Here is a 23,893-nt window from a genome sequence, read left to right on the forward strand (position 1 = left end):
CCCAGCGATCCACTATCAGCTGGCATGCCTAATCAGACAATACCCATTCTTCTGGGTCCAGACTCTCCCTGCTGAGATAGTCTGCTCTTACACTGTTTTTCTGCAATGTGCAATGCCGAAATAACTTCAAGATGCATTTCCTCCTATTCCATAAGTTGGTCTATCTCCTGTGATACCTGTTGGCTCTTGGTCCCTCCCTACCGATTGATGTAAGCCACCATTGTTTCATTGTCTGACAGTTTTCAGACTGCTCGACCCCGCAGTTTGATGCTAAATGGCAAGCATGCCAACTAGAATGCCCGGGCTTCCAGCCGATTGATGTTCCAGAGAGAATCCTCTGTATTCCAGCATCCTTGCGCCATTAGTTCTTGACAGTGAGCTCGCCAACCTTAGAGACTCACATCTGTTGTGAGTACCAACCAGTCCAGCAATGTCAGAGAAATCCCTCTCGGATGATCTACTTGCAACCATGACTGGAGGCAAGAGCAGACTTACATTGGCAGGTGGAGTCGAATTGAATAGTCCTGAGACTTTGGGTTCCAACATGACAGCAGGGAACGCTGAAGTGGACGCATATGCGCCCTCACACACAGCACCACTTCCAGGGTTGCCACCATCAACCCGAGTACCTGTAGATAGGACCACACTATCAGGTGTACAGTGCTCACCAAGAGATGCACCTGAGACATCAACTTTTGAATATGAGTTTCTGGCAAAAAAGCTTTGCCCTGAATTGTGTCAAATCGCACACCCAGATACTCCAACTACTGAGATGGCTGAAGACTGCTCTTGGCGAGATCCACCATTCAACCAAGCTCCTGTAACAGGGAGATTCACCTTGCGGGTCACCAGATAGCTCTCTTCCAGAGACTTGACCCGAATCAACCAGGATCTGGTTCTAGGATGGGTACACTAGGATCCCATCTTCTCTCAGTTGTGCTGCCACCACCACCATAATCTTTGAAAGAGGTCTGGGAGTGGTGGGTAGACCAAAAAGCAGCACCCAAAACTAATAATCGCACCCAAACACCACAAAAAGCAGAAAATATTTGTGTTCCAATCAGATAAGATTATGAAGGTAAGCCTCGAATAGATCCAAGGAAGTCAGAAAATTCCCCAACTGCACAACCATTATCACAGAGCAATATTTCCATGTGATGAGTCACCAACAAATGATGGTTGACCCCCTTTGAGATCCAGGATGGGACAAAAGGAACCCTCCCCTTCTTGGGCACAACGAAATAAATTAATATCAATCCGTATTTTCTTGAGACATGGGAACTGTAACCACAGCCTTCAGACTGAGAAGCCTTGACAGCGTACACTCCACTGCCTGCTTCTTCTGCAGGGAGTGGCAAGGAGACACCATGAAAACGACTTGAACACTGAGAAATTCCAGCATATATCTTTATATCACTTCCAGGATCCACTAATCAAATGTGATCTTGACCCTTCTCTGATAAGAGAGGTGTCCCCCCCCCATCTCCTGTTCCTGGGGATGGGTCAGCAAACCTTCATTGCGAGGGCCAGGAGGTTGCACTACCCGAGCTCCCACCTTGTCTGAGCTGTTTAGGATGAAAAGACTAAGACCTGCCAAAAGGCTGAGTCCTCTGAAAGGGCATCCCTCTGTAGGGACGAAACCGCTTGGAACCTCAGACAACTCCTCATACCAAAGGGGCATGGCAACTCCTTATCCTCTGGCAATCGGAGATTCGCCCCACTTACTTGCCAGCTTCTCCAACTTGCTCCGAAAGAAGAGTGAGCCTTTAAAAGGCAATTTTGTAAGATCAGCCTTGGAGGTTGCATCGGCCGCTTTACCTGAATTCCCAAGCAGACTCAACAAAGTGTCCAAAATCTGGACATACACCGAGACGCATCACTGAACAGACATCCTATAGAGGGCAGCCAAACATATAGGCAAATGCGTACGAAAACACTTTTGCGGCCTACCACACGGTAAGCAGTGGAAAAGCCTCGGCGCGGGGTCTAGCCAAAAGAAGCTGCTCAACCTGCCATGCTGCCCCTGTCCCTGAACCTTCCCTCAGGGAGGGACGAATGTCGCAATGGCATGCAGAGCTCTGTGACCAGGAAAAGGGAATCCCTAAACAACCCTCCTTCACTGTACTGTCCCTGTATGTTTTGTTTTTAATTTTAATTTTTTTTTTAACTTATCTGAGCCCTTCCCAACTGAGTTTAGAGACAGTCTCCGGCTGAGGAGGGAAAGAGCATCTGCAATCACTGTCGCGCTCTGCTTCCTGCACCAACTGTCTTTAAGCTGTACAACCAAGCTAAGCCCATGCTGGCTGAAAAACCAGCTACCAGACCAAGGCACATCTGAGGGACCATGAAAATCGCCTCAGGAATTCTCAACTTGGGGAGGGACCATTTGGTATCACTGCAGGAGAGAGGGGCAATCAATTTTTTTTTTAATTCTCCTAAAATCCCAAGCAATCCCTCAAGTAGGGAGATGCACATCCACCATCTGTTGGAGACTGAGAATACTGGCAGGCTGTCACCGCAGGACTATATATAATGTGACCTTAGTTTGCTCCATCTCCATCTGCTGGTAGAGGTATAACACCCACTGGTGCTGAATCCATCTATCCACATGCTAGGAAAACTGTTTTGTCAAAGTACAATAATTGATAAAGAACCACTTTTTCTAGAACTTTAGAAAGAACTGTAAGATTAGAAATAGGTCTATAATTGTCAGCAATTATATAAAGATTATATAAATTATATAAAGATCAGTTAAAACACCACTGGCCAGATCCTGCAATTTTCTGTGAATCTGGGAAAGATCCATGTTGCAGACTAGAATTACTGTCAACCAAAATAGAGAGTATCCCAATCTCAGGGTTTTTCATAAGTTAAATTGTCAAAGGATCAAAAGAGGAGGCTGGGCCTCATTTAATTTAAAATTCCAAGCTTTCCATGGAAATCTTATTGAAGGCAGAAAATGTATTTGTGGCAGTTATAGAGCTCTTTGCTGGAGACAGACTCAGACAAATTAATTTAGTAAGAGAATCTGAATCAAATTTGGCACTGATACAATTTGTTTTGGCCTAAAAAGCCAGTGCAAAATGGTCAGCTATAGGAGTAGGTACTATAAGTACATCAGACCTGAAAGGCTGGAGACCAGTTTAAAAAGGTAATGTGTACTATTTTCAACCTTGAGTACTTTCTTAAAATAGGCCCTTTTAACACACAAATTCAGTGAGATGTCTAATACTGTTTTGAAGTAAACATTAATTTTCTAATGCTTTATATTTACACCACTTCCACTCTAATTGTTTATTCTGTTTTTTTGTTTTTTTTGTTTTTTTTAAATTTCTTAAACCAGAATGGAACCAGGCCCAGTCATTATTAGTTCATTTTAAATAGTATTTCAAGAGGACAACTTGATTGTAAGCTTTCTTTGCTACCTTGTTCCAAGTTAGGATCTTAGCATTAAGAGTTACTTACCAGGACTTATAAGAACTGTGGTAAATACTTAGTAACATGGTAGATGGCAGGAAGATCAACTGGTTCATCCCATTATCCCCGTTATTCCTATCCACACTGCCAAGGATATATTGCAGCTGCCGGACATACAGCATGACTGCTGGTACAATATCTCACCTTAATCAAGACAGCTTTTGTCATCTTCCTCCTTTGTACTCCATCCTTCTTGGTATCGGATCATGCCAGATCCCTTATTTGGTTCACACCCAGAGCCCCTTCCCATGCCTAAACACAAGTCTCAATAATCCACCAATGCCAGTATAGCGGTCATCTTTGGCTTCCCAAGGTCTTTCCAAACAGTACATTGCCACACAGACCCACCTACATAAGTGCCTTCATTTCTGCTAAGAAAGTGAAGTTACTTATCCGCAATAGGTTCTTCGATGGACAGCAGGATGTTGGTCCACACATATGAGCAACATCAGATGGAGCCCAGCATGGAACTTTCACTTTAAAGATTCTAGAAGTTTTGAGAATGCACCACTGGGCATGTACAGCCCTAACCACTCCCCTGCAACCCACCCAAGACTCTTCAGTTCATGATGAAGCTAAGATTTGAAGAAACCAATTCCAAGGGGAAGAGAGTTTTGTGAGGACTGATATCTTGTCCAGAGAACCCGTTACAGGTAACTTCACTTTCTCCGAGAATAAGGTGGATAGAAGGCCTCACATGTGCAGCCTTCCAAGATACTGGGCTGCCTCAACCAAAATGAAAAAGGGAAAAACCAAACAGTGCCAACAGGCAATACTGTTTTAGATGGCAACAAGCCAACCTAACATTTTCTGTTTTGTTTTTCTTCTCCCCTAGAGCAGTCAAACAAATTAGCAGGCCCAAGGAGGGATGAAGTGGAGTTCTTGTCTTCATACTTCTGGGTAATTCTATATTTAATGCAGAAATCACCCCAGGCACATATTTTCTTTCTGTGCAGAATTTGATGATTCTGAGCCTGCAAGAAAAGGAAGAGCTAGAGTGAGGTGCTCATGGGATGAGGAGGAGCTACTTCCATCTTCTTCCTGCACTGCAGGGCTCTGTATGATCCACACAGTGTATGATCTCCTGCACTGTTCTTGCGAGACTGAGAACATGGGAGTTTAGGTACTGAGCTTCATGGTGAAAGCTGTGCTAGGTTCACTGGTGAAGGTTGACATCTGAGAGATGTGGGTGAGAGAGTACGAGGGGATGAGATTATAGGGGGATGAGTTGGGGCAGGGAGAGTGCAGGAAGAAGTGATCTGTTGGGTTTGGTGAGACAAGCTGAGGAAGCAAGGTGAGGAGGGGATAGCTGGGGAGAGTTGATGGGGATGAATTGCGGTGAAGAGGGAGAGAGTATTGGAGGGGATGAGGAGGGAGAGGGAGTGTTGGTGGGAGATGGGGAAAGTGTTTAGAGGGAGTTTGGTTTATGGCCTTAATGTTAGGGCTTCTGGAATTCAGGAGCTGCAGTCAGCACAGAGTATATGTAGCTATTGCCACAAGTATTGGTAGCTGCAATAAGTCAGGACTGCCTGTACACATTGGCACTGCCCTTAAAATTCTGGATTAGTGAAGAAAATCCCCAAAAATCTTTAGCCCTTGATATAGTGCAGAATTCCTGTAGTCCTGGGAGAATTCTGCACCAAAACCTTAATTTTTGCATATTTAAGTACAAATCTTTTACCTTTTTGAAGTTTAGATTGATTACACTGTATCTTCATAAATGCAGTATGCAAACTTGTGTATAATTTTAAAACTTGGCTGTTCTCTCAAGCCTTTCCACTATGAAGCTCTCTCCAACTAGCAATGACTTGCAAAAAATTGTTTATAGTTGCCTCTTGCGCATTTCCTTAAAAAGCGTTTTCTTAATCTAATTCCTTCTACTTTCAATGGTCCTGAATTATTCTCCCTGTTCATTGTAACTTTCATTTTCATAATGTATGGTTTTTCCCCTGGTTTTGATGTAAACCGGTACGATAAGACATGGTCTTGAGCATCGGTATATTAAAAAGAATTAAATAAATAAATAAAATACTGTGTGCAGAATTCCCACAAGAGTGACTTCAAAGTGACTCCATAGAATAATAGCACTGTCCCATTGGTTTTCCTTTTTCCACACGGTCTCTGAGATGACAATTATGTCTACATAATTATTCATTACTTCTTAGACTTCTGGCACTGGCATACAGACATTTCAAAGTGTGTTTTTTGTTTGTATTTACAACCTGCTTTTCAGTTGATAGGGATAATTTGAAATTCTTTACTTAAAGGCACATGGACTACTTTCACATTTATTGGAACCTCTCTGTTGGGATCCCCTAATTCTCCTGTTTCATTAGTATCCTTCAGAGATACCTTCCTCCAAACCATGCAGCTGAGTGACTGTCGGCTTTCCCCCTTGTTCTAGTTTAAAAGCTGTTCTACCTCATTTTTAAAAGTTAGCACCAGCAGCCTGGTTCTACTCTGTATAAGGAGGAGCCCATCTTTGGGAAAGGTCTCCCCCTTCCCCAAAGGGTTCCCCAGTTCCTTACAAAACTGAATCCCTCTTCCCTGCACCATCATCTTATCCACAAATTGAGACTCCAGAGCTCTGCCTGCCTCTGGGGACCTGCAGGTGGAACAGGGAACATTTCAGAGAATGCCACCCTGGAGGCTCTGGATTTCAGCTTTATACCTAAAATTTTACATTTGGCTTCCAGAACCTCCCTCCCACATTTTATGTCATTGGTGCCCACATGTATCATGACAGTCGGCTCCTCCCCAGCACTGTCTATAATCCTATCTAGGTGATGCATGAGGTCCGCGACCTTCGCACCAGGCAGGCAAGTTACCAGGTGGTCCCTCATGTCTACTAGCCACCCAGCTATCTACTTTTTTAATTGAATCACTAACTATGATGGCTAATCTGACCCTTCCCTCCTGGGCAGTAGCCCTGGCAGACTTGTGTGAGAAGACAAAGTATCACCTGGAGAGCATGTCCTTGCTACAGGATCACTTCCTAGTACATTAGGATGATGCTCTCTAATTGGGAGATCTTTCTGTTCCAAGGCAGCACCAGGTCTCCCAGACTGGATTTGGGACTTGGCTATGTCCCTGAAGGTCTCAATGTACTTCTATCAGCCTTAGCTCCTCCAGGTCTGCCATCTAGCCTCCATAGATCGGACTTGTTCTCTGAGAGCCAGGAGCTCTTTGCACTGGGTGCACACATACAATCTCTCACCGACGGGTAAAAAATCATACATGTGACACGATGCAAAAGACTGGAAAGCCCCCCTCTTGCTGCTGGACTGCTGCCTTCATCTTAATTTTGTTGAGATCCTACTTAAGTTTAGGTTGCTAAGGGAGTTGGAATTAAAGTACTTTAAATTTATAGGTGTATTTACTAATCTGCTAAGGACCTACAAGAGGATGATCAAACTCAAAGGCTGGTGCAATTGTATGATTTAGATAAGAGCCTGGTTGATTTTTTTTTTTTTTTTTTTAATGAGTAAGTGTCTCTTGCCTAAAAATCAATGTTTGAGCAAGGGGTGGGTGGGAGGGAGAGACACTAGAATTAACTCCCTCTGGCTAGCTTATCTCAGACACACACAAACTCTAAAGAATATATCCCACTATTTCACCTCTCTCCAAACTAAGTCCTAACATTTCCCAAAGGTATACTTATCAATCCTCTTTAGCCATCATTAAATTGATCTTCACTCAAAGTATTGAGAGATTTAAGATTTGGGTGCTCGACAGCACGCACTTCCAGTCCTCTTCTACTGCAAAGGGTGCGAGACATCTGGAAGCTGAGGCTGTGGATTTTGAAGCCTGGATCACTTGCTGTCACCTCTGGAGTCTTCTCCCAGGGGATGCTGGGAACAGCATGCAGATGAGCCTTTTGGTCCTCTTCTACTGCCTCTTAATAAACTTGATCATTTTGAAGATGGATTCAAATTCCACAGGCAGATGCCTCTTTTAGAATCCTGGAGCCTGAACATAACGTCATCTATCTCAATTAGAATCAGAGGTTTTTTCCATAAAGATGCCAGAAGAAGCCAAACAGTGGATGGTGAAACAGAGGCCTCAAGGTAGGGTACTAATGTGATTTGTAACTTTGTGTTGGTTTTCACAGGTACAAACAAGGTTTTTTTTAGCAATTTAGATACCCTTATAATAGTCTATATAATGCAGTCAATTAAGAGTTAGTTCTTACTATATTCTCTACTTATTCTGTAATGTGGCAACTGGACAAAATACTTTATTATATTACAGGTTATTTTTCTCACCGGTACTGATTACATTTTCCTGAAGCTTGTTGGCACAAGTGACAGATTTGTAAGACTGCTTTGCTGGGTTTCCAGTAAGCTATTAATCCACTTTTTTCTTTTTTTAGATGTAATTAATACAGAAGATTAGAAAAAACTACAAAAAATTATATAAAAATAATTTGTTTCATTAAAGTACTGTATGTATTTGGGGTTCTTTTGTGATTTTCTCTCTCTCTCTCTCTATATATATATATATCTAACAGCTAAAGTTTAAAGGTGGCAGTATATTGCAAGCTCATGCATTTTGTATCCAGGAAACTCATCTCGCTGGAAGAAACGAGTCTTGAACAGAATGTATCAAGCACAGCCTTGAACAGAATGTACCAAGCACAGCCTTTTGACAAGTTAAAATATTTCTAGCAATTTTGTCATCTAAAAATGTTACTTTGTTTGCAATCAGCAAATTAAAGAAAAATGTTTGATGCCTGTTCCTAAAAGGTACCTTTTGTCTTGATTAAATAAATTCTACAGGTAAGGACTCGTATACTTGTATAGCACTGAAGAAGTGATGAGTAGTGGTACCTTGAATACTGCTCTAATGACTAATTTAAATGTGTTTTGAGTGTGGACCAAGGCAGTTTCTGGTCTCAGCTCTTCCTGACTCTCAATGGCATACAGTCAGGCATTCATATTAATAGACAGTTAGTCCCCAGCCATAATCATTCATTGAACAAAGCTAGTGGCTTGGAAAAAAAAAAAAAAGAATAAGCCAGAAGCAAAAGCTTGCCTTTTTTCTTTTTGAGAAGAATGCTTGCATCAAGGGTAGAGATCATAGTTTTTATTTATACCCCTGGTAGTTACTCAAGAACACATGAGATTTTAGTACAGTTCAATTGAACAGTTGAGAGAAGCAGGGATAGGATTATATTCTAGATCAGAGGTTTCCAACCTGGGGTCTGTGGACCCCCCTCCCCCCCCCAGGGTTCTGCGAGACCATCCCAGGGGGTCCTCCAGAAGGGATGCAAGAAAGTTTAGCTGGGGAGAAAACAAGTGGGCTTCTGCTAGCTGTGATTAGTTGAGCTGCTGCCACAGGCCAGGAGAGTGAGATTGGGGCCTATTATGCCCCCCAAACACTTACCCCTCATTGCTACAGACCAGGAGGAGGGACAGAGGGGCTATTTGTATTCATTAGAAGCCTCAAACCGCACTGCACATGTTTAGCAGAGGTGGGAAAATGAGGGACTGTTTGCAGCCCTCGAGAATCAAACTCCACTGTTGTACTTTTTTGAGGATATGGAGAAGAGGGAAGGCCAATCGCAGCTGTCAACTGAAGAGGAAAGCTGGGGTATATCCCAGTGGTGAGAAATATTTCTGCCACTGGCCTGACAGTAAGGAAGAGGAGAGCTACATCAGGAATGTAAAGAGAATAGCTAAAAGAAGACGAGAGAAAATGGGAGTGGGGTTGACAGTATGAGAGGAAAGAGGGGAGAAGGAAGAAATGGAGGATAAAGAGGGAGACTGGAATCTATGATTGACCTGATTAAGGGGAGTGAGTGGAGGCAGCCTATCAGAGAAGAGCAGCAGACCCCCAGGAAGGCTGGACAGAGGTAGAGAGAAGAAGAAGTGACAGAGGACTGCCACAAGTCCAGGAAGGAAAAAGGGAAAGATGACTACCAGGGATCAAGGAAGGAGGATGAGAGCAGCCAGTTGTAGATATAACATTAAACACAGAAGTTATTTAGCGGGGAGACAAAGATCTCAGCCTTCTTCCCTTTGCTTTTTCTAAAATGTAAATTTAGTTACTATCATTTTCTGTATGTGTTTATAAAAATTATAACAGAGAAGTATAAAAAGAAAAGCAAAATAAAAAGGGGGCAATTTTCAGGCATGGCAAGTTTCAAAACTTATGTGGATGAACACTTGTTTATCCATGTAAAAAGTTCCTTTGAAAACGGCTATTCCCTGTACGTACCAGGATCAGTCCAGACAGCTGGGTTATGCCTCCCTTCCAGCAGATGGAGTCAGAGAGAAAACTGAAAGCACCCCCTAGATATACCGGAGTGCCACCTGCGATCCCTCAGTATATTCTCTGACTCCAGCAGATTGAGAGGCATAACCTGCGGTCCTGCCCTGGTCAGTGTGTTAGTACTGGGAAAAAAAAAAAAAAAAAGGGAAAAATTTTATTAGAGGGACAAGATCATTTGGTTTCCTTCTCTCTGTCCTGTCTGTTTTGTGTTTGTTTGAGCGCAGCGCAGCTTTGGGCTCAGTGTGGGGCAGGCACATAGGGTACTACCCTATAAACGTTCCCGGGCTAGACGGTCCTTGAGGCTGGGGGAGAGCTTACCGGTGGGCCGGTCACCCTCCCCCCCCAATTCCAGGGATCCCGTCCCTGAAGGGGGTTTAAAAAAAAAAAAAAAAGGCTGTCTTTTCAATTTTTAGCCACTTCAGTCCTGTTGGAAACAGGCAGTGGGTTTGTGCTTTTCCACCCCGGCCTGCCAGAGCCTCTACGGACCCCGGAGGGGGTGGCTTAGTCACCCGGCGCGCTGGGCTGGTGAGCGGTTTCACTCACCTCTGTTTTGGCGCCTTTTTCTTTAGGGCTCCATTTTCTTCCCGCGATGCCGCGATCTTCGGCCTGTGTGGCCTGTGCTGGGGAGGGGGCGCGACTCTCCCGGGAGGGCCTCTGTCCCCGATGTCTCCCCGGGGACGAGGGACCCTCCCGGGGGCCGAGTGCTGCCCGCAGCGATCTTTTATTGCCTTCTTCGCCGCGGCATCGCGGCGCTTCTTTCAGCCGTTCTCCGGCCCCTCCTCCCTCGGGGAGGAGTGCGGTGGCCATCTTGGCCACGCGGCAGACCGACTCTGAGGCATCGGAGGAGGAAACCTCCCCTCCTCCCTCCCTGGGCGAGCGAAACCCGCGGTTCCCGGCCGATTTGGGAAGCCCCACCCCCCCCTCCCTCAGGAGCCATTCACAGGAATTTAAAACGGTCGGTGCCTTTTTCTTCCGATTTTGTGCTTTTGATGCACAAAGCATTTTTACAGGCTGAATCAGGTTGGGAAGCAGAGGTCCCTTCTCCCCCCAAGGTCCCTAAGCCTACTTTGCCCCAGGGGAAACCGACGGGCGTGGGGTCCTCCGGGACCAGTGTCTCCCGCCCGCTGGGGGGGGGGGCTGAGGGAACAGGGGACGCGGAACCTATTCTGGGTCCCCAGGAGCCTTCGGATTTGTTGGCAGCGGACGAACAGATGCCCGTTGAAGGGGATGACCCCCAGGTGCTGCGTTTATTCGGCAAGGAGGAGTTAAGCGCCCTTATCCTCCATGTCTTACAGGAGCTTGAGCTGACAGCGCCCCCCCCCAGGACGCTGACACTTCTACGGGGGATATTGCTATGGCGGGGCTTCGGGCCCCTCCTCAGACCTTCCCATTCCATCATAAGGTGTTACAGATTGTTTCAAAGGAGTGGGAATTACCAGAGTCTTCCCTGAGGGTCACTCGAGCTATGGAAAAGCTATAATCCCTTGCCTAAGGAATCTCTGGATCTCCTTAAGACACCTGCGGTGGACTCTGCTGTCACGGCGGTGGTTAAACATACGACTATCCCTGTTACGGGGGGTATAGCTTTGAAAGATCTCCAGGACCGTAAGCTGGAGATATTGTTGAAGCGTATCTTTGATGTGGCAGCTCTAGGGGTCCGGGCAGCAGCGTGCAGAGGGCCAACCTGCGATGGGTCCAGCAGTTGCTGACCACGCAGGAGCTTCCTCCGGGTGAAGCTGAGCAGGCTAATTGCGTGGAAGCAGTGGTCGCTTATACAGCGGATGCTTTATATGATTTGTTGCGCACTTCAGCTCGCATTATGTCATCGGCGGTTTCAGCTAGGAGGTTGCTGTGGCTCCGTCGTTGGTCGGTGGATGCCACCTCCAAAGCGAGGTTAGGTTCCTTCCCCTTTAAGGGCAAGTTACTCTTTGGTGAGGAGCTAGATCAACTTATAAAGGACCTGGGCGACAACAAGGTATATAAGTTGCCGGAGGATAAGCCGCGTCCATCTCGGGCGTTTGGGAACGCTAGGGCTCGTTTTCGGGGTCAAAGACGTTTCCGTGCGGGAAGAGGTGGTACTTTTCCCCAGCGGCAACAGGCAACGAGAACCCAGTCCTGGTCTCCTTCCTTTCGCGGCAGGAGGCCTCCACGTGGAGGCGCCTCTCAAAGTTTCGCTACCAGCAAGCCCGCGCAATGAAGGTGCACAGGCCCATTCCTCCGTTCCCGTTATCGGAGGTCGGCTGTCCCGGTTTTGGGAGGAATGGGTCAAAATAACTTCGGATCAATGGGTCCTGTCTAATTTTGAGACTCATAGCTTAGGGCACAAGAACACTGCAATTCAGCAAGAGGTTTTAAAATTTAGTTTATTTTGGCTTTTTCAAAAGACATGCAGAGACAAGTGTTCTTGTGAGATGCAATCTGCCCTCTTTCTGTAATAAGTAGCATCTCAATGAATTTCTGCCCTGCTCTGACTTATATAATTAAAATCCAACATTCTCGAAGCTTCCAGAAAAGTGTAACCGCCCACAAACACATGATACTGTTTGTCATGACAATCTATCCTGTATAGGAAATGCTTGTGAGGACCTCCCTCAACTAAGAATTCTTCTAACCCTGTTCCTCCTCCCAATGTAAACAAGTTCCTGTATCATACTGGCTTTGATGCAAGTATTCTCTTCTTGTCTTCTGTTGTTCTTCTTTGTTTATTGTAAACACCTCCCAGTCTGGGTCTTGAATAGAGCTTGGCACCAGGATTCATTCAAATTGGTTTCAGGTCATTGAAACCAATATCTGCAAGATAAAGGCTTGCATCCTATTTTCCTGCAGAACGAGTATCCCTGCATTGTGAAGTAAATGTGGCCATTAAAATAGGCCTCTCTCCTTTTGTTGCCAGCAAATCTGTCTCAGAGATTCTCTGCAAGTCATTGATGCCTTCCTGGCCTGTAATTATAAGCTTTGCAGGATTTACCAGTTTCCCAACTCTTCTGCATCCTTTGAATCTGTGATAGTCAGAAAGTCTCTCAAAGTTCATTCACCTCTGACAGGCCACGATACAGCAAAGGCATCTGGGAATTCTTGGTTATCTTAATCAGACATATTCTTCATTTCCCTCTATGGGACACCTTAAAATGGATAGGTGTCACATCAATCAGTCTTCGATGCTAAGCCATGACAGAGGAACTTAAAAGTGTAGCCTAACCCCTAACCTTGGTATTTATCAGGTGTAGTGCATAGGTGTGTGTCCCTCTAGATTCCTAATTAATATGAAGGATGCTCCCACAAGCATTCACTAGTTAATCAAAAAATAACATCAAAACTAATTTTCACTAGGTAGCTATTAGCTCTATAATGGAGCTATACAGATACCTGCATTATAAAAAGGACCTACTTCATAATAACATGATCACATATGTTATCTTTCAGAATCAAGTAAGTACATAATAGTGGTATAACATGTAAAGATAAGTACACAGAGAGACTAGTATGAAAGTACTGTGTTTCTCATATAATACTAGGTATACTGGGCAAATCTTTTCAATGAATACTGTTGTTGTGAACAACTACCCAGGATAATATTCATTAAAAATGGCAAACAGGGATATAATCAATGCACCTTACCAGAAAAGTAAAGAAACCAATAACATAGAAGAAAACCAAGAATCTATAGAAAAACTCATACTGTGTTGTGCATACATGATGTAAAAGTGTTGCAAAGCATAAGACATATTCTAGTCATATGCTGTAGTGATGGAAGATCAAATACAAAAGCATATGCATGATAGGCAAAGGCATAGCAAAAGTCTGAAACATCATACTAATTCTGTAGGGTATGTATAGTACTATCCAGTATTATGACAATAAACTGTAGCAGTGAAAGCACTCACTGTATGGACTGTCCTAATTCACTTGTAGCAGTCATATATCCAAGAGATAATACAGCTGTGTAGGGCAATTATTAATTTTTTTAAGGTAGATGATGGCTAGTAATACTGCTTCGTCTTCAGATACTTCTAGGGGAAATGGGGCTCATACCCTTCTCAAATGATGGTAAGTCTAAATATATTGGGGATAATCATAACAATAAATGAAAGCTAACTCTGTGAGAAAGTCTTTAACATATTATGTGAACTACTTTACAGAATTGATAAACCATCAGTGTAAGATTATACACAGGAAAGGAAAGAATGTCATATAAATAAAAGACAGAAATAAGGAAAATTATATCTTCCCCTTTGGAATCCTAAATAGAAACCCACTAGCTTATAAGTCACAGATAGAGTTTATAATGAAAGGACCAAAATAAAAAGAAAAGAACCATGAGCAATTAATAAACCCAAAAATATAGTAATAGAATATTACAAATCCCTATAGCAGAGCTCCTCAAGTGTAAGGTATGTATTTGTTTCAAGGAGAACAGTAATCTTTGTGAAAGAAAGTGAAACAGTCATTAGGTAAAATCTAGTAAATAGTGTCATAAGAAAAGATATTCAAAGAAGGGTTCAGCAAAGACATTAGAATAAGAGATAGAATATTGAGATATTAAAGATCAGCAAAGTGATTATCCTAAGTGCAAGCTGCAAAACCAAAGAATAGGAATAGCTTATAACTTAGGTTGGTGTGGAAAAGAAATATAAAGAGATCTCCCTCTTGAACCCTGAATTATCCTATTTGAATCACAATGAAACACATCACCCTCTATGTGATCAAAGCAGCTTCCATAGATAAAGATAGGAAAACCGAGTCTGCATATAAGTATTATAAAGTCTAAGACTGGAAAATATTACTTAACTTGGAACATACAAACTAATAAAAACAGCATCACTTCAAATAATATTATTAACTTGAACACCTAAGTGCTGACAGAGAATGAAAACACCTAAATTCTGCATAAAGTCATTCCCACAAAACATAGAAAAAGCAAATATCAGGTATAAATTGTAAGCCGTGCAGTCCATATAATATGTAAGAAAGTCTGTGACCATAATTTCTGCATTCAGGGCGTATATAGTTCGTTTAGTAGGATTCAGTGATGATGTCAAGGCAGAATCTCTTAGCTCCTTAGGTTAGATGCATGTGTATGAAGTCAAATCTGAATAAAAGTGCAACAAATCCGATTAAGTAGTAAGAAAATACTTTTATGTCACGTACTCCCTATATTTAAGTTGCCAAATAATCCCCACATTATTTCAAAACATCATGCAATGGTCCAAACATAAATACTCAGACTATACATTAAAACATATATGTCACAGCACTGACCACATAATACATTCATTCATTCATTCCTCCTTGTACACATGTAACATAGAACAGACCACATGACAAACGTTTGAGCTCAAAAAAGAAAAAAGTATTTTAAAAAATATAAAAGAATTGGATCGATCCACAAAAGAAAACAAAAACTCAGAATGAAAATTAAATAGATCTATTCAAAAAATTGAAAAGGAATCAAACTGGAAAAAAACTGATCTTCATCTCCCATAGAACAGAGACAGATGCGCTTTGTGCTTTGGTACCCTGGAAAGAAATCTAATATATGACAGTTAATATAATGATTAAAATGAAAGTTAAAAATGACATTACATGTTCTTTAAAAGTCAAACTACTGTTATACCTTAATTCAGCAAAAAACAGTCATAAAGCTACTTTCCTTTCTCTGATGGTCCACCCCTAGGAGGCGCTGTCCCCTGTGATAAGAACTACTTCCTTTTACAAATCTAAAATCTCTTTTTGTTTTCCTATGCTTGTAAACTCCTAACTCGCCTAAAGAAAAACTTAAAACAAACAACTTTACACTTAATTAGAGTCATTCTATTTCCATCCAATATGCATATGTTCTACAAAGTTCTTACTACCAAATCCTGCAAATACCCTAAATAGAAATACGAATCATTTCCAAAAGCACAGACATATCAGCTAAAAGTCTGGAAGTATGCAAAATAAAAGGATGGCACATACTAATATACATTAACCAAAAGTTTTTCTTACTGGCACATAAATAGATAATATGCATTGCTGCTTATTTCTCTGCTGTTCACCGTCTCACAATCTTTCTCCTTTACATATCATCTAACCAGTCCACAATACAAACATGTACTACCTGAACTCCCATCAAAATAAACAACCTAATTCATTTCCTTTCTTCTAAAAGGTAGCAGCTACTGAAGTATAATCAAAACTGAGAAATATTTATCATCCTTACTGCTGCATGCCGTCCGTTTATTTCTAACCTGTGTTTAAGTTAAAATAAATCCTATCTGCACATATACTGCTCAGCACACAGCCTTCTACATATTCCTAAATCTCTTCCCTCTTCAACATTACTTCATCTCTCATCCCTAATATTCACTTTCCCCATACTTTCAACACAAATTTCTGTTTTCACATTAAACAGATCACTTCATTAGTCCCTCTTCTATCACCTTTGCACTTTGTCCTATAACATACTTAAACCTCAAACCTCTCAGCAGAACTATAAAATCCATTTTAAAAGTGACTCACTCCCAGGTGTTTTTTTTTTTTTTCCTTTCTTCTCAACCACATTCCTAAGGGGGGGTCACCTCCTCTCCCGCCAAACAACTGTTACCCTCAATGCATAGGTTTGTTAAGTGATAAAACCCTTAAACAGATCATTTCATTAAAATAAAGTTGCTCTCCTGTAGTATATCTATAGATTGTTTTCCTTTCTATCTCTCTGCCTATACCCCTGACCAAAGAAAAAACCATACATCCCTCTCCAATGATAAATCAAATCTAATTATAAATGGCTTTAAATAAACACAAGTTCATGCTTTAGTTCTTACCAAATGAAATGAAACACAATGCACAATAAACTCTCGGTAATCACACAATTCTAAAAACTTAGATGCAAATATGAGCATCTCTGCATTAATGGTAGGAAATAAAACCAAAAACTAAAAAGCTTACTGGGCTGGTTATTCTTTTTCTACGTTTACAGTGAACATAAGAGTCCTTGTGGCCAGCCATGGCTACATTAGTCAGCTCTGTACCTTGAGGGGGAGAGGGGGAGAAGCAAAAACACCAAAAAACTGAAAAACTTCATTTCTCTGGTTAATGATACCCTAACAGCAATCACGCATTAACTCCAAAGCAAACTTAAATATGAACTGATAACAATAAATCTCATAGACTAAAATAAACTGGAGGCATTTATGTACCTCTGATCACAGACAGCTGTAAACTATAATATCCAGCCATGCAGTTTCTAGTTTTAAAAGCACCGCATTTGTTTTTGTTTAACAACTAAACTTTGGTAAAAATCCACTAAACGAAAAACACCTTATCATACTAATTATAAAACTTTCAACTTACCAATTGTATCTTATTCCCTCTTTCTCCTTCTGAATCTACACACTTACAACAGCCGCTCTACTCAGCCGTTCACCAGGTGTAAAGTGAAAGTGAAACTGCTTGAGCGCATGCCATGCGGTCTAAGAACAAAAGACCCCAGACTGACTAGTGCTGGCTATCCCTCTGTTTGTTCAATTGTTCAATCTGATTTTAATCAAATCATCAACTCATGTCCTGTCTCCCTAACATATATTAAAGAACATTGCAAAAAATATTCTAAACCTGATATAACACACAAGCTATATACACTGTACAACAAATAAAATAAAAACATTGCTACTTACAGATTTTTCCTTTTTTTTTTTTTTTTTCTTGTTACATACTCACAAAATAGATCCAACTTCATTCCACATCTGCTCTGAACTCATAATACTCCGGGATAAACCTCCAGGCTACCTGGGTAACTCAATCTTTGAACGGCAAGCCAAATTTTTTTACCCTTCAAGAACCTAGTATTAGGTTGTCCACCAACCATAACACTACAGCTTATTAATAATTAATAATTAACAATAACAACAGTTATTAGAGTCCCATCTGGGGTGCCAAAATGTCTAATTTTGAGACTCATAGCTTAGGGCACAAGAACACTGCAATTCAGCAAGAGGTTTTAAAATTTAGTTTATTTTGGCTTTTTCAAAAGACATGCAGAGACAAGTGTTCTTGTGAGATGCAATCTGCCCTCTTTCTGTAATAAGTAGCATCTCAATGAATTTCTGCCCTGCTCTGACTTATATAATTAAAATCCAACATTCTCGAAGCTTCCAGAAAAGTGTAACCGCCCACAAACACATGATACTGTTTGTCATGACAATCTATCCTGTATAGGAAATGCTTGTGAGGACCTCCCTCAACTAAGAATTCTTCTAACCCTGTTCCTCCTCCCAATGTAAACAAGTTCCTGTATCATACTGGCTTTGATGCAAGTATTCTCTTCTTGTCTTCTGTTGTTCTTCTTTGTTTATTGTAAACACCTCCCAGTCTGGGTCTTGAATAGAGCTTGGCACCAGGATTCATTCAAATTGGTTTCAGGTCATTGAAACCAATATCTGCAAGATAAAGGCTTGCATCCTATTTTCCTGCAGAACGAGTATCCCTGCATTGTGAAGTAAATGTGGCCATTAAAATAGGCCTCTCTCCTTTTGTTGCCAGCAAATCTGTCTCAGAGATTCTCTGCAAGTCATTGATGCCTTCCTGGCCTGTAATTATAAGCTTTGCAGGATTTACCAGTTTCCCAACTCTTCTGCATCCTTTGAATCTGTGATAGTCAGAAAGTCTCTCAAAGTTCATTCACCTCTGACAGGCCACGATACAGCAAAGGCATCTGGGAATTCTTGGTTATCTTAATCAGACATATTCTTCAGTCCTTGACATGGTTCGGTACGGCTACGAGTTGGATTTTGTACGTCCCCTCCGGGATCTCTATATGGTATCGCCGTGCGGCCCGTGGGAGAAACAAATGGCCGTAGCTCAAACGCTCGAACACCTACAGGCTCTGGGAGCAGTGACTCCGGTCCCACCGGACCAGCTCCGGACGGGTCGATATTCCATTTACTTTCTGGTTCCCAAAAAGGAGGGCACCTTCAGACCAATCCTGGATCTCAAGGGAGTAAACAAGGCCTTACGAGTGCCTCGCTTTCGGATGCAGACTCTACGGTCTGTTATTGCAGCCGTCCACAAGGGAGAATATTTGGCTTCTTTGGACTTGACCGAGGCTTATCTCCACATTGGAATCTGAGAGAGTCATCAACGATACCTACGGTTCATGGTGCTAGGGTCCCACTATCAGTTTTGTGCCCTCCCTTTCGGCCTGGCCACCGCGCCGCGAGTGTTCACCAAGGTGCTAGTAGTGGTCGCGGCTTCTCTCCGTCGGCAAGGAGTACTCGTGCACCCTTATCTCGACGATTGGCTCATCCGCGCAAAGTCGCACGCGGATTGCAAACGGGCAGTTTCCCTGGTAGTGCGTCAACTTCAGTCGTTGGGTTGGGTAGTCAACTTCGCGAAGAGCAGACTCGAGCCGACCCAACAATTGGAGTTTTTGGGCGCGCGGTTCGATACCTCGGTGGGCAAGGTTTTCTTCCTCATCAACGCATGCTCAATCTCATGGCACTGGTGCGGCGCCTGTTGGCTCTCGCGACTCCCACGGTGTGGGATTATTTACAGCTCATTGGTCATATGGTATCTACTATGGAGATGGTGCAATGGGCTTTTGCGCATATGCGGCCTTTACAGAGATCACTTCTATCTCGTTGGGATCCCAGATCAGAGGATTACAGGCTGGAACTCCCTTTACTGGAGGCCCGCTCCAGTCTCTCCTGGTGGCTCAATCCAGACAACCTGCTCCAAGGAGTGAACCTGAAACCCCCATCTTGGATGGTGGTGACGACGGATGCCAGTCTTTCCGGCTGGGGGGCGGTCTGCCAATCCCGAGCTGCTCAGGGCACCTGGTCAGCGCGCCAGTCCACTTGGTCCATCAACCGCTTGGAAACCAGAGCGGTACGTCTGGCCTTGCGTCGCCTCCTTCCCATGGTAAGCGGAAGGTCGGTACGAATTCTGTCGGACAACGCGACCACAGTGGCGTACATAAATCGACAAGGAGGCACAAAAAGTCGTGCGGTAGCGACAGAGGCGGCGTTGTTGATGGCTTGGGCGGAACGCCACGTGTCGCGCCTAGCAGCCTCCCACATTACCGGCATGGACAACGTTCAAGCGGACTACCTCAGTCGCCAACATCTAGATCCAGGAGAACGGGAACTTTCATCAGAGGCGATGTGTCTCATCACTCGGCGGTGGGGGACTCCGCACTTGGACCTCATGGCGACTCAGACGAATGCGAAGGCGGCGCGTTTCTTCAGTCGAAGAAGAGAGTACGCGTCGGAAGGAGTGGATGCACTGGTACTTCCGTGGCCCCGTCACATCCTTCTGTACGTGTTTCCACCGTGGCCCCTGGTGGGGAAGGTGTTACGACGCATAGAGTCCCATCAAGGTCCGGTGATTCTCGTGGCTCCGGAATGGCCGTGTCGTCCGTGGTTCGCGGATCTCGTCAACTTGGCAGTGGACGGTCCTCTACGGCTAGGTCATCTTCCCAATCTCCTGCGTCAGGATCCGGTAGTTTTCGAGCTGGCGGCTCACTTTTGTCTGGCGGCTTGGCTTATAAGCGGAAGCAGTTAAGGAAGAGAGGTTATTCGGATGCGGTGGTGTCTACCCTGCTTCGGGCGCGTCGGTCTTCTACTACGCTTGCTTATGCTAGAGTTTGGAAGGTTCTCCATGATTGGTGCACCGGTTTGGGTATAACGCCTAAGCGTTCGATCGTTCCTCAGATCCTCATGTTCTTACAGGAGGGCCTGACAAAGGGTTTGGCGTATAATTCGCTTCGCGTCCAGGTAGCGGCTCTGGGATGCTTGAGAGGTCAGATGGAAGGGTCTTCCCTTGCGTGTCACCCAGATGTAGCTCGGTTCTTGCGCGGTGTTAGAAACTTGCGTCCTCCTCTTCGGCTTCCCTGTCCTTCCTGGAACTTGAACTTGTTACTCCGTGGCTTGTGTGTGGCCCCGTTTGAGCCTATTCAGTCGGCTTCGTTGAAGGATCTGACCCTCAAGACGGTTTTTCTTGTGGCTAATTCCTCGGCTCGGAGAGTGTCGGAGCTTCAGGCTCTTTCTTGCAGAGAACCGTTCTTGCGTATTTCTGATTCGGGTGTTTCCTTACGAACCGTGCCTTCCTTTGTACCTAAGGTGGTCTCGGCGTTTCATGTCAACCAGACGGTTGAGCTACCCTCCTTTTCTGCAGAGGACTTGCGGTCTCCTCAAGGTAAGGACTTGCGGCGTCTGGACGTCCGGCGAATTCTTCTGCGCTATTTGGAGGTTACCAATGATTTTCGAAAGTCGGATCATCTCTTCGTGTTGTGGAATGGGCCCAAGAAGGGTCTTCAGGCATCTAAGGCTACGATTGCCCGTTGGTTAAAGGGGGCCATTGCATCCACGTACATTGGCTGCGGTAAGCCTGTTCCGGATGGGCTTAAAGCTCATTCGTTGCGTGCTCAGGCGACTTCGTGGGCAGAGAATCGATTGGTCTCTTCCCAGGAGATATGTAGGGCGGCCACTTGGAAATCTTGGCATACGTTTGCCAGGCATTATCGCCTGGATGTCAGGGGTCCGTCCTCACAGTCGTTTGGCAGCAGCGTGATTCGAGCGGGACTCTCAGGGTCCCACCCCAGTTGAGGCGGCTTGGGTACATCCCAGCTGTCTGGACTGATCCTGGTACGTACAGGGAAAGGAAAATTAGGTTCTTACCTTTGCTAATTTTCGTTCCTGTAGTACCATGGATCAGTCCAGATGCCCGCCCACGGTGTTCTGGGAGTCCGCTCGTGTTCCATTTTTATCCTTTACATTACAGTTGGTTTCCACACCACAGATGAAGTGTGTTTTTTCACTGTACCATTGTCATTGTTTCCTGTTGACTGTACAACTTTGGTGTTCTATTTGTTTGTGTGTGTTTAAGGAGGTTACTGTTTGATCTGGCCTCTAGGTTGCACTGCATTCAGTTGCCTTGTGGATATTTATTGGAGGTGGCATTTGCTATGGCTAGATTCTTACTTCTGCTTTGATATCACATATACTGAGGGATCGCAGGTGGCACACCAGTATATCTAGGGGGTGCTTTCAGTTTTCTCTCTGACTCCATCTGCTGGAGGGGAGGCTTAACCCAGCTGTCTGGACTGATCCATGGTACTACAGGAACAAAAATTAGCAAAGGTAAGAACCTAATTTTCCTTTCCCCACCACCGAGGATCAAAGTATCTGTGCTGTGAAGAGCGTACATAGTTTTACTGGCAGGGAAGCAGGAGGAAGGAGCAGGGCTAGGTTAGGAGAGGGAAAGTTCATGCAGGGATTTAATTTTGAAATCCTTGAGCACACTTTCATGCAGGTGCAAAGTACACAGGAACCAAGTACTGCCTTTTCCCCATTGGCTCGAGTGTTGAAAAGGAAACTCCATGGGCAGTTTCCATTTGAAAATTAGATTGCGGGTCTGCGGGTACCAGTGATGATTTTCTGTGTCCGTCAAGACCAAGTTGCCAACCTGGAATTTTTTATTTTTTTTTTTTAAATCTTTCTTCCTTTTCCCCGTTGCGGGAGTGGAAGGTAAAATGGCCTCAATCTTCAGTTATGAGGGCAATTTTTAAATAGCTTTGGAAATTGCCCTCCCTATGCAAATTAGCTCAATGGTTTATACATTATGAATGGTTCTGGAGTTCATCTCATTTCTTTTTTTTATGGCATGCAAAATTTCAAGAGAATTGTGTGGGGGTCCGTGAAGCTTTTTGAAGCTGAAGAGAGGTCAGTGTTTCCTGAAAGTTTGGGACCAGACATGCTCTGATACTGGTTTCCATATGAAGGCCAGAGATAAATGCTGAAGAAAATTCTGCAGAACCAGGAAACTGGCACATTAAAACAATCAGGCTATATTTAAAATGACAATAGGGAAAGCATGGACAGGATGAAGCTGAATCAGTGGCACCTACAAATGAAGGAAAGGGAAGGCTAACAGAATTAAAGATTAGGTACTGCAATGTGAACATTAAAAAAATGCAAAACAGTACTTACAGTTAAGCCAAGCAAGAGATCAATTTAAAATGCTTCAAATGTATGCAGTAGTACTGAGAATATCAAGACCATTTCATGAGAATAGTAAATAGTTGACTATTCTAAAATAGATGTCTCAAAACATCCAGCAAATCAAGATCAGGGCAGGAAAACTCCTGATGCAATCTAATATTTCAGAGGTCTGCATTAGTTGTATAGAAATCTGTACACCTCAAAGATGACGAAGCCCCGAGGACCAATTAATGTATTCAAATTATGTAGTATTTGAGGTAGATAAGGGAAAATCTTCTACAACATTTATTCATGGTTTATTCTTATTGCTATTAGTTTAAATGCCTACTGTTTATTAACATTGTATGTTTTATCCTATGTATTTTACAATTTGTAAAGCGTTGTGATGGCTCATCTTAATGATGGTATAGAAAAACTTGATAAATAAAAATAAAATAAACAAACAACTGGAATAACCTCTCTACTGTAAACTCTTTGAAACATAGGGCTCTTGGCTTGGATGGCTAACACCAGGACATTTTATAAAACATTCAAGGTTCAGTTTTTTTTTTCCAATGAGTGCTTTTAACTCATTGCTCAGAAAACGAACATTACCTACAGTATGATGGTGACTTTTTTTTTTTTTTTAACTACCAATATCAACATAATACACAAGTATCATATCACCAGCACAGAAAGAGTAAGCAACAAGAAAAGAATACACTAGGTAAAAAATGACAATGCTTATTTTCCTTCAGCCCAACAACAAAGGAGGGGGACCCCAGAAAAGGAGAATACGTTAAACAATTGAAACAATAAGAAAACCTACTGAGAGAAGAAAAAATACCACCACTGCAATGTTAGATGTAGGAATATCCAAGTGACTATTGTCCAAAAAAGCCCTTAAATGCTTAGGATCAAAAAAAGGATGTGCTAAAAGGGTTTACCCTCCTTCCTTGCAGATAGAGCATTCCAAGTAAAACTTGACAATTACTTGTCCGACACCTTCAAAAGCACAACTGGAATTCCATGCCAGAAGATCTTAGAACACTGATAAAAAAATTCAAAAGCAACTTAAACTTGGCTATTCAAAAATGCCTTCTACTTGTCAGATACACCCAGGTCCCCATGACTCAGATAACAGTAATAATTCTTGAATAATATCACCACCCCCTTAACCCTTTATT

Source organism: Rhinatrema bivittatum, chromosome 1, assembly GCF_901001135.1.
Source record: "Rhinatrema bivittatum chromosome 1, aRhiBiv1.1, whole genome shotgun sequence".
Classification (NCBI taxonomy): Eukaryota; Metazoa; Chordata; class Amphibia; order Gymnophiona; family Rhinatrematidae; genus Rhinatrema; species Rhinatrema bivittatum.